Below are 10735 nucleotides of genomic sequence, written 5' to 3'. Positions count from 1 at the left end.
CCTGGTGTTGTCCCCTGCAGGGCCATGGGCCAGGTACCCTCACAATTTTTATGTTTGTGCCCATTGTTGCAGCCACTGTCGATTCACCTCAAGAAAGGTCTTCCATTTTTCATTCTGATTTGCAGAGATGTTTCCCCATGAAGACCAGGGAACTGATGTTTTCAATCGTCACATCTCTTGACTATCTTTCTTTGTCCCCACTTACAGCTCCTGTTACTAGATGTTATACTGCCTCAACTTGAAATACTGTGAAACAATCCTCATATGGTGCTTGAACAATATCCAAATCATTTTGTTGTTAGGTCACTGACCCAAAGTGACCCTATGCACAACAGAATGAAACACTGCATGGTCCTGCTGCATCCTCACAATAGTTCATTACTGAGCCAATTGATGTAGCCACTGTGTCAATTCATCTCCTTGAGGGCCTTCCTCTCCTTTGCTGCCCCTCTACCACTTTACCAAACATGATGTCCTTCTCCAGTGACTGGTCTCTTCTGACAACCTGTCCAAAGTATGTAAGACAAAGTCTTGCTATTCTTGCCTCTAAGGAGCACTCTGGCCTTACTTCTTCCAATACAGATCTGTTTATCCTTTTAGCAGTCTGTGATACTTTCAGTATTCTTCAGCACCACAATTCAAAGGCACCAATGCTTCTACAATCGTCCTTATTCAATGTTCAATTTTCACATGCATAAGATGTAATGGAGAATACCATGGGTTGAGTCAGGTGTACCCTAGTCCTCAAAGTAACATCCTTGCTCTTCAATATTCTAAAGAGGTCTTGTGCAGCAGATTTACCTAATGCAATATGTCTTTTGACTACTGCTTCCATAGCATTGATGGTGGATCCAAATAAGACAATCCTTGACAACTTCAACCTTTTCCCTATTTATGATGCTACCCATTGGTCCAGCTATGATAATTTTTGCCTTCCATACGTTGAGCTGTAATCCATAGTGAAGGCTACAATCCTTGATCTTCAGCAAGTGCTTAAATTTCTCCTCACTTTCAGCAAGCAAGATTGTGTCATCTGTACACTGCAGGTTGTTAACAAGTCTTCCTCCAATCCTGATGCTACACTCTTCACATAATCCAACTTCTCGGATAATCTGCTCAGCATACAAATAGAACACATAGTGAGAGTAGACAACCCTGATGCACACCTCTCCTGATTTTAAGCCATGCAGTGTGTCCTTCTTCTGTTCCCACAACTGCCTCTTGTTCCATGTACAGGTTCCTCATGAACACAATGAAGTGTTCCAGAATTCTTATTCTTCTCAAGGTTACCGACTGTTTATTACACTCCACACAATCAAATGCCTTTATATAGTGAAACACAAGTAAACATCTTTCTGGTATTTTCAGCTTTCAGCCAAGATCCACATGACATCATCAAAGACATACCTTGTATTCAAAGACATCCTCTTTTGTATTCAACCTGAACTTCTAGCAGTTCTATCAATGTATTGCTGCAACTGTTTGGGGATGATCTTAGGCAAAAATGTAGTGTGTTATCAATTATATCATTCTATAGTCTGAGCATTCTGTGGGGTCACTTTTCTTTGGAAAGGGTACAAATATGAATCTCTTCCAGTCAGTTGTCCAAGTAGCTGTCTTCCAAATTTCCTAGTATAGATGAGTGAGTGCTTCCAAGGTTTATTTAGCTTGCTGAAACAATACCTGGAGCCTTGTTTTTTGCTAATGCATACAGTGCATCTTGAACTTCTCCCTTCAGTACCATAGTTGTTGCTCATATGCTACCTCCTGAAATGGTGGAATTCTTTTTGGTATTCTTTCCATCTTCTCTTGATGCTTCCTGCATCATTCAATATTTTTCCTACAGAATCTTTCAAAAATGCAACCCAAGGCTTGAATTTTTTCTTCAATTCTTTCCGTTTCAGATATATTAAATATGTTCTTCCCTTTTGGTTCTCCAGTTTTAGGTCCTTGCACATTTTCTTATGTGTATAATTGTCTTTTATGTGGTTGTAAAAAAGTATTGGCTATGAACAAGTCATTGGTTTTGAAAATTCTAGCATGTGATTTTTAGCTTCATTTCTATCACCAAGTTCATATTTTCAAACTACTGTTCCTTCCTCTTTGCTTCCAACTTTTGCATTCCGGTCACCAATAACTATCAATGCATCTGGATTGCAGGTTTGATCAATTTCTGACTGAAGTTGTTGGTAGAAGTCTTCAATTTCTTCATCACTAGCTTTTGTGATTAGTGCATACATTTGAATAGTAGTTGTGTTTCTTGGATTTCCTTGAAGTCAGACAGATATAATCCAATGACAGATATCATCGTACTTCATGATGGATTCTTTCTGACAATGAATTCAAGGTATTCCTCTTGATTGTGTTGTTCCTTGCATAGAAAGTCATATAATTATCTGATTCAAAATGCCCAATACCAGTCCATTTCAGCTCACTAGTGCCTAGGATATTGATCTTCATGTGTTCCATTTCATTTTTGATCACTTCCAATTTTCCTTTAATCATATTTCACACATTCCAAGTTCCAATCATTAGAAGACTTTTGCAGCTGTTTCTCTTTACCATGGGCCATGCCCAATCAGCAAATGAAGATCCCGAAGATTCCACTCCCACAAGCTTTGCCCTACCCACGTTTTCATGATCAACTCCCCTCCAAGAAATCACCTACTCTTCTGTCACATTTTGAGTGCCCTCAGAGCTGAGGGGCCAATCGGCTAGTAGTGTCTCCAACAATGTTCTGTTTCCTCTGTTTAGGCTTTCAGTATTTGACAATGCTGTGAAAGTCAGCATAAGGTTTTCAGCAGCTTCTTCCTCCGAAGTGGGGAACTGAGTCCTTCATAATCTGTTCTTAATCTGAAAGCTCCGCTGAAAGCTGTTCACCGTGGGTGATCCTGCTGGCCTTTGAAATACCAGTGACCTAGCTTCCAGCAACCCTGCAACATACAAGCCACCACAGTATGACAAACTGACAAATCACATACCGATATATTTTACAGAACAGATTGTGGACATTAAGTGATTTATGATTGTGATCAATGTGAGCTACCTTTTAAACCAGCTGCTCTGTGCCCTTGTTTGTTTGTTTGTTTGTTTGTTTATCAAATCTGAGATTCCACCAACTGAAAATTTTCTAGGAAAACCTAAAACCTGTACTACTGCAAGTAGCACAAGCTAATTCTTGGAAGACTATGATTAAAACAGATCCTTCAATAAATCTTGAAGAACTCTACACCAGGAAAGAGTGGGAGTTCAAGAGGGCTTACCTTTGTGACTCCCAAGAGTGCAAGATTCCTGATGAACTCAAAGGGTTCATTGTTAGTACTGAAGCTTCAAGGTTCTTGACTTTTTAGGGTAGCAGAAGAGAAAGTACCTTCAAAACACAAGAAATGCCAAAGAGCAAAGTGAAGTCCCTGTTAATATTAAGTCAAATACTTTTATAGAAGTGCAGCAATATGAAGCAGGTAGCACCTATAGAAGTCTGATCAAAATGGTCAGGAGAAGACATTTTTTTAACAGGGTTTAAGTAGAAAAAATTCAGGGGTATAAAAGGAAAAATCCTGATTGGTTGGCCTTTACAAAATCAAACTTTAACAATCACTAGACAATTATAAGATCATTCAAACACTGTTTTGAAAATAAAGTTTAAGTCTGTTAATACTTTTTTATTCTATGAACATCTTGGGGCCAGCTATTCTTGGGAGCATACTGTAATGTAGTTTTCCTAAAGAAAACTGATTATCTGGCTTTTGATAGCCAGCTCAGAATGAGTGTTAAACAGCAACAAAAATGTCCAACCTATGTCCTGAGCACAACCCTCTCTTTATGCAATGCACCTAGATTTGGGGGACTCTTCCACAGATAGTAGCACATTGATATTGAAAGCTTGACATCAGCTATTGGGGAGTGGTAATACCTCAGTAAAGACTGATTATCAGAGAATTTCCTCCTAGAGAAACATTTCCTCTGATTGTTAAATATTTACCAGGAAATCACTGGCTATAACCTATCTAAGCAAATGTTCTTTCGGGTCTTGATTAATGTTTAAGTGGATTCCAGGTTTTGACACACAAAAGTTTAAGAACTGCTAATCTAGATGATCATTTCAGGACTAAATTGTCTTTCATATTCAATCTTTTGCCTAAACTATTGAGGATTTAAAACCAAACCAAACTAACAATTTGTAAATCATTAAATCATCCTGTTTTGACCCTGCCCTGAAATCGAACTACTAACTACTTCATATTTGTTGTGCGGTGTGATATGTGTCAGATTCCGTGCTAAATATTTTATGGTAATTATCTCTTTTAATCTTCACAACCATTCCATAAGGTAGGAACACTAATACTTTCTACTTCACGATTGTGAAAACTAAACCTGAGAATTCACTCCTTTATTCAAGGTTAAACCCTAGTCTATATAACCATTTACTTCATGTAATCATTCACTCACTAAAACTTTTGATATTTTAGATCGGTGCAAGATTTTAATCGTTAACATGCAAATGGCTCATCTGTACCACTTCATGTAAGTGACACCCCCCCCCCATCATACCTTATGCATGTTGTAGGTATTCAGTTAACAATTGTTCGATGGAAGGTCTCAATATTTGGCCAAGTGTCTGCATTGTTTCAGAGATGCTAACCTCAAAGGAATAACTATTCCTTCAATAAATATACAAAAGCATTTATCATGTAAAAGGTGCTGGGTCAGATGTAGGAGACAGTTACGGTCCCTGTGTGCATGGAGCTTACCTTCTGGTGAACTAACCATTTGAGATAGTTTATTGTGCGAGCCTGGTCAATAAACACAAGTGGGATTAACTGAAGGGCAGAGAGATAAATGGCTTGGTGAGCCTCATCTTTCTTGTCTCTCGCTCTTTGACCATCGGACCAGTGTACAGCTGCCTTGCTTGTTCTGTGCCTCAATGTAAAGGCTACACTACCTGTGGGACACCTAGCCTTTAGACTGTGTCGCTGTAAGTTGAGGTCCCTTTAAGACATCTCTGGAGCTGAGGACTGGTGGTTGGTGACCTGGCAGGCAGTTGGTGACCTGCCTTGTGATTGGCTGCTGTGCTGACATAGCCTAGCTCTCTATAAATAGAGGAATATCTGGCAGCAGATTAGACTTGAAGGACTGCTAGTCTCTCACAACTCTCTCTCACGGGAGTGAGCCATTTGTAGTGCTTTATAATTTAACCGTTCATTTCTTGTATTATATCTAATTATATTTATAAATAAATATATTATCAGCAATTTGGTTTCATCTCTCTAGAGAACCCTGTCTAACACACCATTCTCTAAATAAATTATTTATAGTGTGATAACTGTTGTTTTGTTGGGACTGATAGATGAGTAATGAGAAGGTCTAGGAGATGGTCAAGGAAAGACCTTCCAGCAAGTAAGCTGAGGGACCAGCTTGTCTAGTTGAAGAATAGAACGGGTGTGATCCAGACAGTGGAAATGTAAACACACTGTTTCTGTTCAAGAAGCCGATAAAAAAGGAGACATTCAGTAACTATTTGTTGAGTGTGGATTTGTCTAGCATACATTCAAATGTGGACCTCCCCTACCATTAAAAAATACAAACAGACATCAGACAGTGTAAGATATGACAAAATAATAATAATTTATAAATTATCAAGGGTTCAGGAGGGAGGGGGAGCGGGGAAGGAAGAGAAAAATGAGGAGCTGATACCGAGGGCTCAAGTAGAAAGTAAATGTTTTGAGAATGGTGATCGCAACAAATGTACAAATGTGCTTGACACAATGGATGGATGGATGGATTGTGATAAGAGTTGTATGAGCCCCCAATAAAATGATTTTTTAAAAAAATACAGCTTCAAGTGCTCTGGTTCTTCAAAAGAATAAGGAATGACAAGAATATTTAGTAAGCATAATGAATACAGAATTAACAAATGGATTTATAAAATGCCCTTGGACAAAAATAGGTGATGGAAGGGTCTAAATGGCTGTCTTTGGAATGTGCACCCCTTAACACTAGAAGCAGCCTGAAGAGGAAGTCACATATCTGCATGGAAAATCATCTCCCAAGGAGCAGAGACAACACCTGTATTCTTACAGGGTTCCTACGAGGTATCTTATTACCACATCTATCCTCCATGAATTATGCAGCCAAATAATTCATTCATATTAATCAGCCTGGATTTCTTGCTCCTGTCAGTCTAATTCAAATGTGTGTAAGGAAGAGGTGGTTGGTAATCCAGAAGGCTGAGAGAAAGAGGACAGGAGGCAGAGCTAGGACTGCATTCCCTTTGTGGATCAGACAAGAAGATGTTCAATGTTAGTTATACCAAACCTGCTAATAACTTGGCTTTGACTCTAGGTTGAATACACTTTCCTACGGAAAATGCTTACTACTCTAAAGTAGTAAATGGAGAAAATGTCTTAATTGTTAAAGAAATGATCTTCGGATAAAGATCAAGCAGAGTCTTGGCACCACACACACCTACAACAGGCCATTTGGGTAGTTAACAGACTTTCTCACAATTCTGCTCTACAAGCAAATCTTCAAATTTATTGGTTATACCACCAACAGTGCTGTGACTTTGTTAGTCCCAGTGATGTGTTTTGTTTGGAAGATTAGAGAGAATAAGGTTTAGTGATAGAGTCCTTGAAAGGAACTATGAAGCATATCATCCCATTCCAGAGGCCTCTTTAAGCTCCTGGTCTCTTGATTTCATTAAAATAGTTGTATCTTTAGGAACTTCTATATTATTTGAGAGGGGCCTTCCAGGTCTCCTAAATTACATAGAGCATTGCTGAGATTGATGGTTAGAAAAGTACCCTTTACAAAGTGTACTTCGAGGTCTTGGATTCATTCCTGGATCCTGGATTGAAATAAAGCATCTAACACATGATCTGGGCCTAGTATCTGCTGAATGAATATTAAATAAGAGCTTTATGGTCATACCAACTAGGTGCTTTCTTCTGTTTTGCTTCAGATAGCTCATGCCCCATGGTTCTAGTAATTCCAGAATGAGAAAGTCTTCATCTATTGTAACTCTTCAATAATGATTATTAGAGTGATAACAGTCTATGCATTATTGTGCTTTGAACACTGATGGTCTTTGATAAAACACCAGGACGCCATCCTCTTTGGAAAGCAAACTTGGGCCCTTTCCCCACCTGAGGATTCTGCCTAGCTCTACAGCCTCCAATAAAGACTCAAGTCTGCTGATTCTATTCTTGGAGTTTGGTTTTTTTAAAAGACCATTTTATTGGGGGCTCTTACAGTTCTTATAACAATCCATCCACAATTGTATCTAGCATATTTGTACATAGGTTGCCATCAGCATTTTCTAAACATTTACTTTCTATAAGCCCTTGATATCAGCTTTTTCCCCCATCCCTCCCCCACTTCCCACCCTCATGACCCCTTGATGTTGTAAATTATTATTTTCATATCTTACACCAACCGCTGTCTCCCTTTACCCACACTTCTGCTGTTCGTCCCCCTGTTATGTGTTGATCATTGTGATCGGTCCCCCTTCCGCCCCTCCACCCCACCTTCTCCCACCCCTCCTGGTATCACTACTCCCATTTCTGTTCCTAAGGGGTTTATCTGACCTGGATTCCATGTGTCCTGAGTGCTTATCTATACCACGGAACATGCTCTGGTCTAGCCAGAACTGGGGTCATGATAGTGGGGAGTAAGGAAGCCTCAAAGAACCAGAAGAATATTGTGTGTTTCATCAGTGCTATACTCACCCCATCCTTGTGACCCTTCTGCGAGGAAATGTCCTATTGTGTTCACATGGTTTTGGGTCTCTGCTCCGACCCCCCTCATTCTCAACAATATGGTTGTTGGGTTTTTTTTGTTTTGTTTTGTTTTGGGTCTTCTGATAGACCTGTTACCTGATCCCGTGGACACCTCATGATTGCACAGGCTAGTGTGCTTCTTCCATGTGGGCTTGTTGCTTCTCTGCTAGTTGGCTGCTTGCTTAACTTCAAGCCTTTAAGACCTTTTGATAGCTGGGCACCATCAGCTTTCTTTACCACATTTGCTATGTACCCATTTTGTCTTCAGTGATCATGTTGGGAGGGTGAGCATCACAGAATGCCAGGTTGTTGGAACAAAGTGTTCTTGTATTGAGGGAGGGTTTGAGCAGAGGCCCAAAGTCCATCCACTTCCTCAGTGTATTGCCAAATAAATATATGTACCTAGGCCAATACCTCTATTTTTAGGAATTATTATATTTACATATGTACACACCTATGTTTAGATTCTTGGAGTTAATATAGGCCTCACTTGATTGTCATATAGCTTAGCATAGTCTAGGCCTTTGAGTCAAATAGCTTCAGTATCTCTAGCCTCTGCCAAAGTGGTGGGAGATTTCATAGCATCTCTTTCTCAGCTACTAAAGGAGCAGCTCCCAGCTAGGCAATAGTACAGGGGTAACCCTACATCCCCATGTTCAGATGCCTGGACACTTCTCTTGTTCTCTCATGTTCTCTTATCAGCCCTATCCACATGTGGATAGCTGGTGCTGCAATTATGTCCCACCAAAATATGTTTTAGAACCCTGACCCTACACTTGTGGATGTAATTCCAATCGAGACTATATTGATTTATTTGTTACGTTAAAGGAACCGTATCAGGGTAGGCATCATAAGCATAATCACTTAAAATACTTATTTTGTTGTTGTTACGCATATGCACAGCAAACACAGCACTTCAACGGTCTCCACATAGACAATTCAGTGACATCGATTACTGTCATCGAATTGCGCAACCATCCTTTCTCTTCTTCTCTGAGTTCCTCTACTCACTGCTTCCTATGGTTCTTATCTAATATTTGTCTTGCTGTTGTCAATTTGATTCTATACAAATAGTTCTTAAAAGAGTACAATGCTCAGTCCAGGATTTCTTAATAGTTAAACTAATCTACTTTTTAGTTTTGGTATAAGGATGAAAAATCATCTCAGGGCAATAGTTTGAGTGGTTCATTCAGACTCCAGAAAGTTTGGAGGTAATTCAAATCTGAAATTGTTGTCTGTTTTCCCTTTTTTGAGGAGAATTCTTCAAGAGTCTTTGTTCAAAATGTTCAGAAATGGTAGTCAGACATGACCTAGTTCTGGTCTCATGACAAAGGAAGCAGTTGTTCATGGAGGCAATTAGCCACACATTCCTTTTCTTCTCTTCTTCCAGACTCCCGCTGATGTGGCTCCAGGTAAATCGAGAGCAGTTGTGCTGGCACTATGCAATGAATTAAAGATAGAACAGACTCACAAAGAACATTAGTAGGTCAATTAGCTGGGGTGTTCCATGAAATCATGGCCCTAAAACTCTAGCGAAATCAAAGTACAATGAGATGTTTGCTTGCACATGAGCAGCCTTGACATCTGCTCTCATTGTTATAAATACAGCTATCATTTTTATAGGTAAACAAATTCTTCTGGATGCCAGCCCAGCTCATAACCACCATCCCACCAGGGCTCCTGGGATATACAAAGTCTTGAAAGCAATGGCAATAATCTGCTGTGCAACTGTACCCTCAATAAATGCAGTTGTTCCCATCATTGTAAACAAAGCCCATGACTCCCTAAGGAGCCATTCTCCTTTTGCCCCTTTCCCACCCCTGGTAACGTTTGGTCTTTATTCGTTTGCAAGATTTAAAACCAGTAAAGGTGTATGTCAGAGTTGTAACCTTTACGATGTCTTTGACCTATGCTATTTATGAAAAACGTTTTATGAGGGGCCTTCAAAAAGTTCATGGAAAATTTTTAATTTCGTTTTCCCATGACTTCTGTTAAGCACCTAGTACACCAGGAATTGCCAGAGGTGCAGCCAGAGTGCTCCTTGGAAACGAGGATAGAGAGACTTTGTCTCAAGGATTTGGGACATGTTATCAGGAGGGATCAGTCCTTTGAGAAGGGCGTCATTCTTGGTAAAGCAGAGGGTCAGTGAAAAAGGACTATGCTCAGTGAGATGGATTGACATCGTGACTGCGCAATGGGCTCAAACATAACAGTGACTATAAGGATGGAGCTGGACTGGGCTGGGCTGTCTTCTGTTGTACAGAAGATCTCTGTAAGTCAGAATAGGTTCAATGGCACCTAGCCATTCCCTTTTCTTGTCTTATCACATAAGGTAGGTCATACAATATTTGTCTTTTTGTGGTTCACTCATTGCTATCAGTGTAATGTCTTCAAGTTCCATCCTTATTGTAGCGATTTATTTATTCCAATATTTCATTTCTTCTAATATCCGAGTAGGATCTATTATATTATTTATTGTATATATTATAGTAGTACATTTTGCTGATCTATTCATCTGTTGATGGGCATTTAGGTTGTTCCATTTTTTGTCTATTATGAACAATGCTACAATGGACATTGATATATGTGTACATATATGTATGCATGCATAGTATGAAAGGCACTGTGCTAGATGCAGAAGACATACATAGGCGCAGCACACATGTAGGTAATGCTCCAGCTGGACAAGTAATTGTTAAGCAAATAAGTCATTTTTTTATCATTTTATTAGGGGCTCATTCAACTCTTATCACAATCCATACATACATCAATTGTGTAAAGCACATTTTTACATTCATTGCCCTCATCATTCTCAAAATATTTGCTCTCCACTTAAGCCCCTGGCATCAGCTCATTTTTTTCCTCTCTCCCCGCTCCCCCCTCCTTCATGAACCCTTGAGAATTTATAAAATCGTTATTTTGTCATATCTTGCCCTGTCCGACATCTCCCTTCACCC

Source organism: Echinops telfairi, unplaced genomic scaffold, assembly GCF_000313985.2.
Source record: "Echinops telfairi isolate 266 unplaced genomic scaffold, ASM31398v2 ScPeMD7_3509;HRSCAF=4178, whole genome shotgun sequence".
Lineage (NCBI taxonomy): Eukaryota > Metazoa > Chordata > Mammalia > Afrosoricida > Tenrecidae > Echinops > Echinops telfairi.
This window is presented reverse-complemented; position numbering follows the sequence as displayed.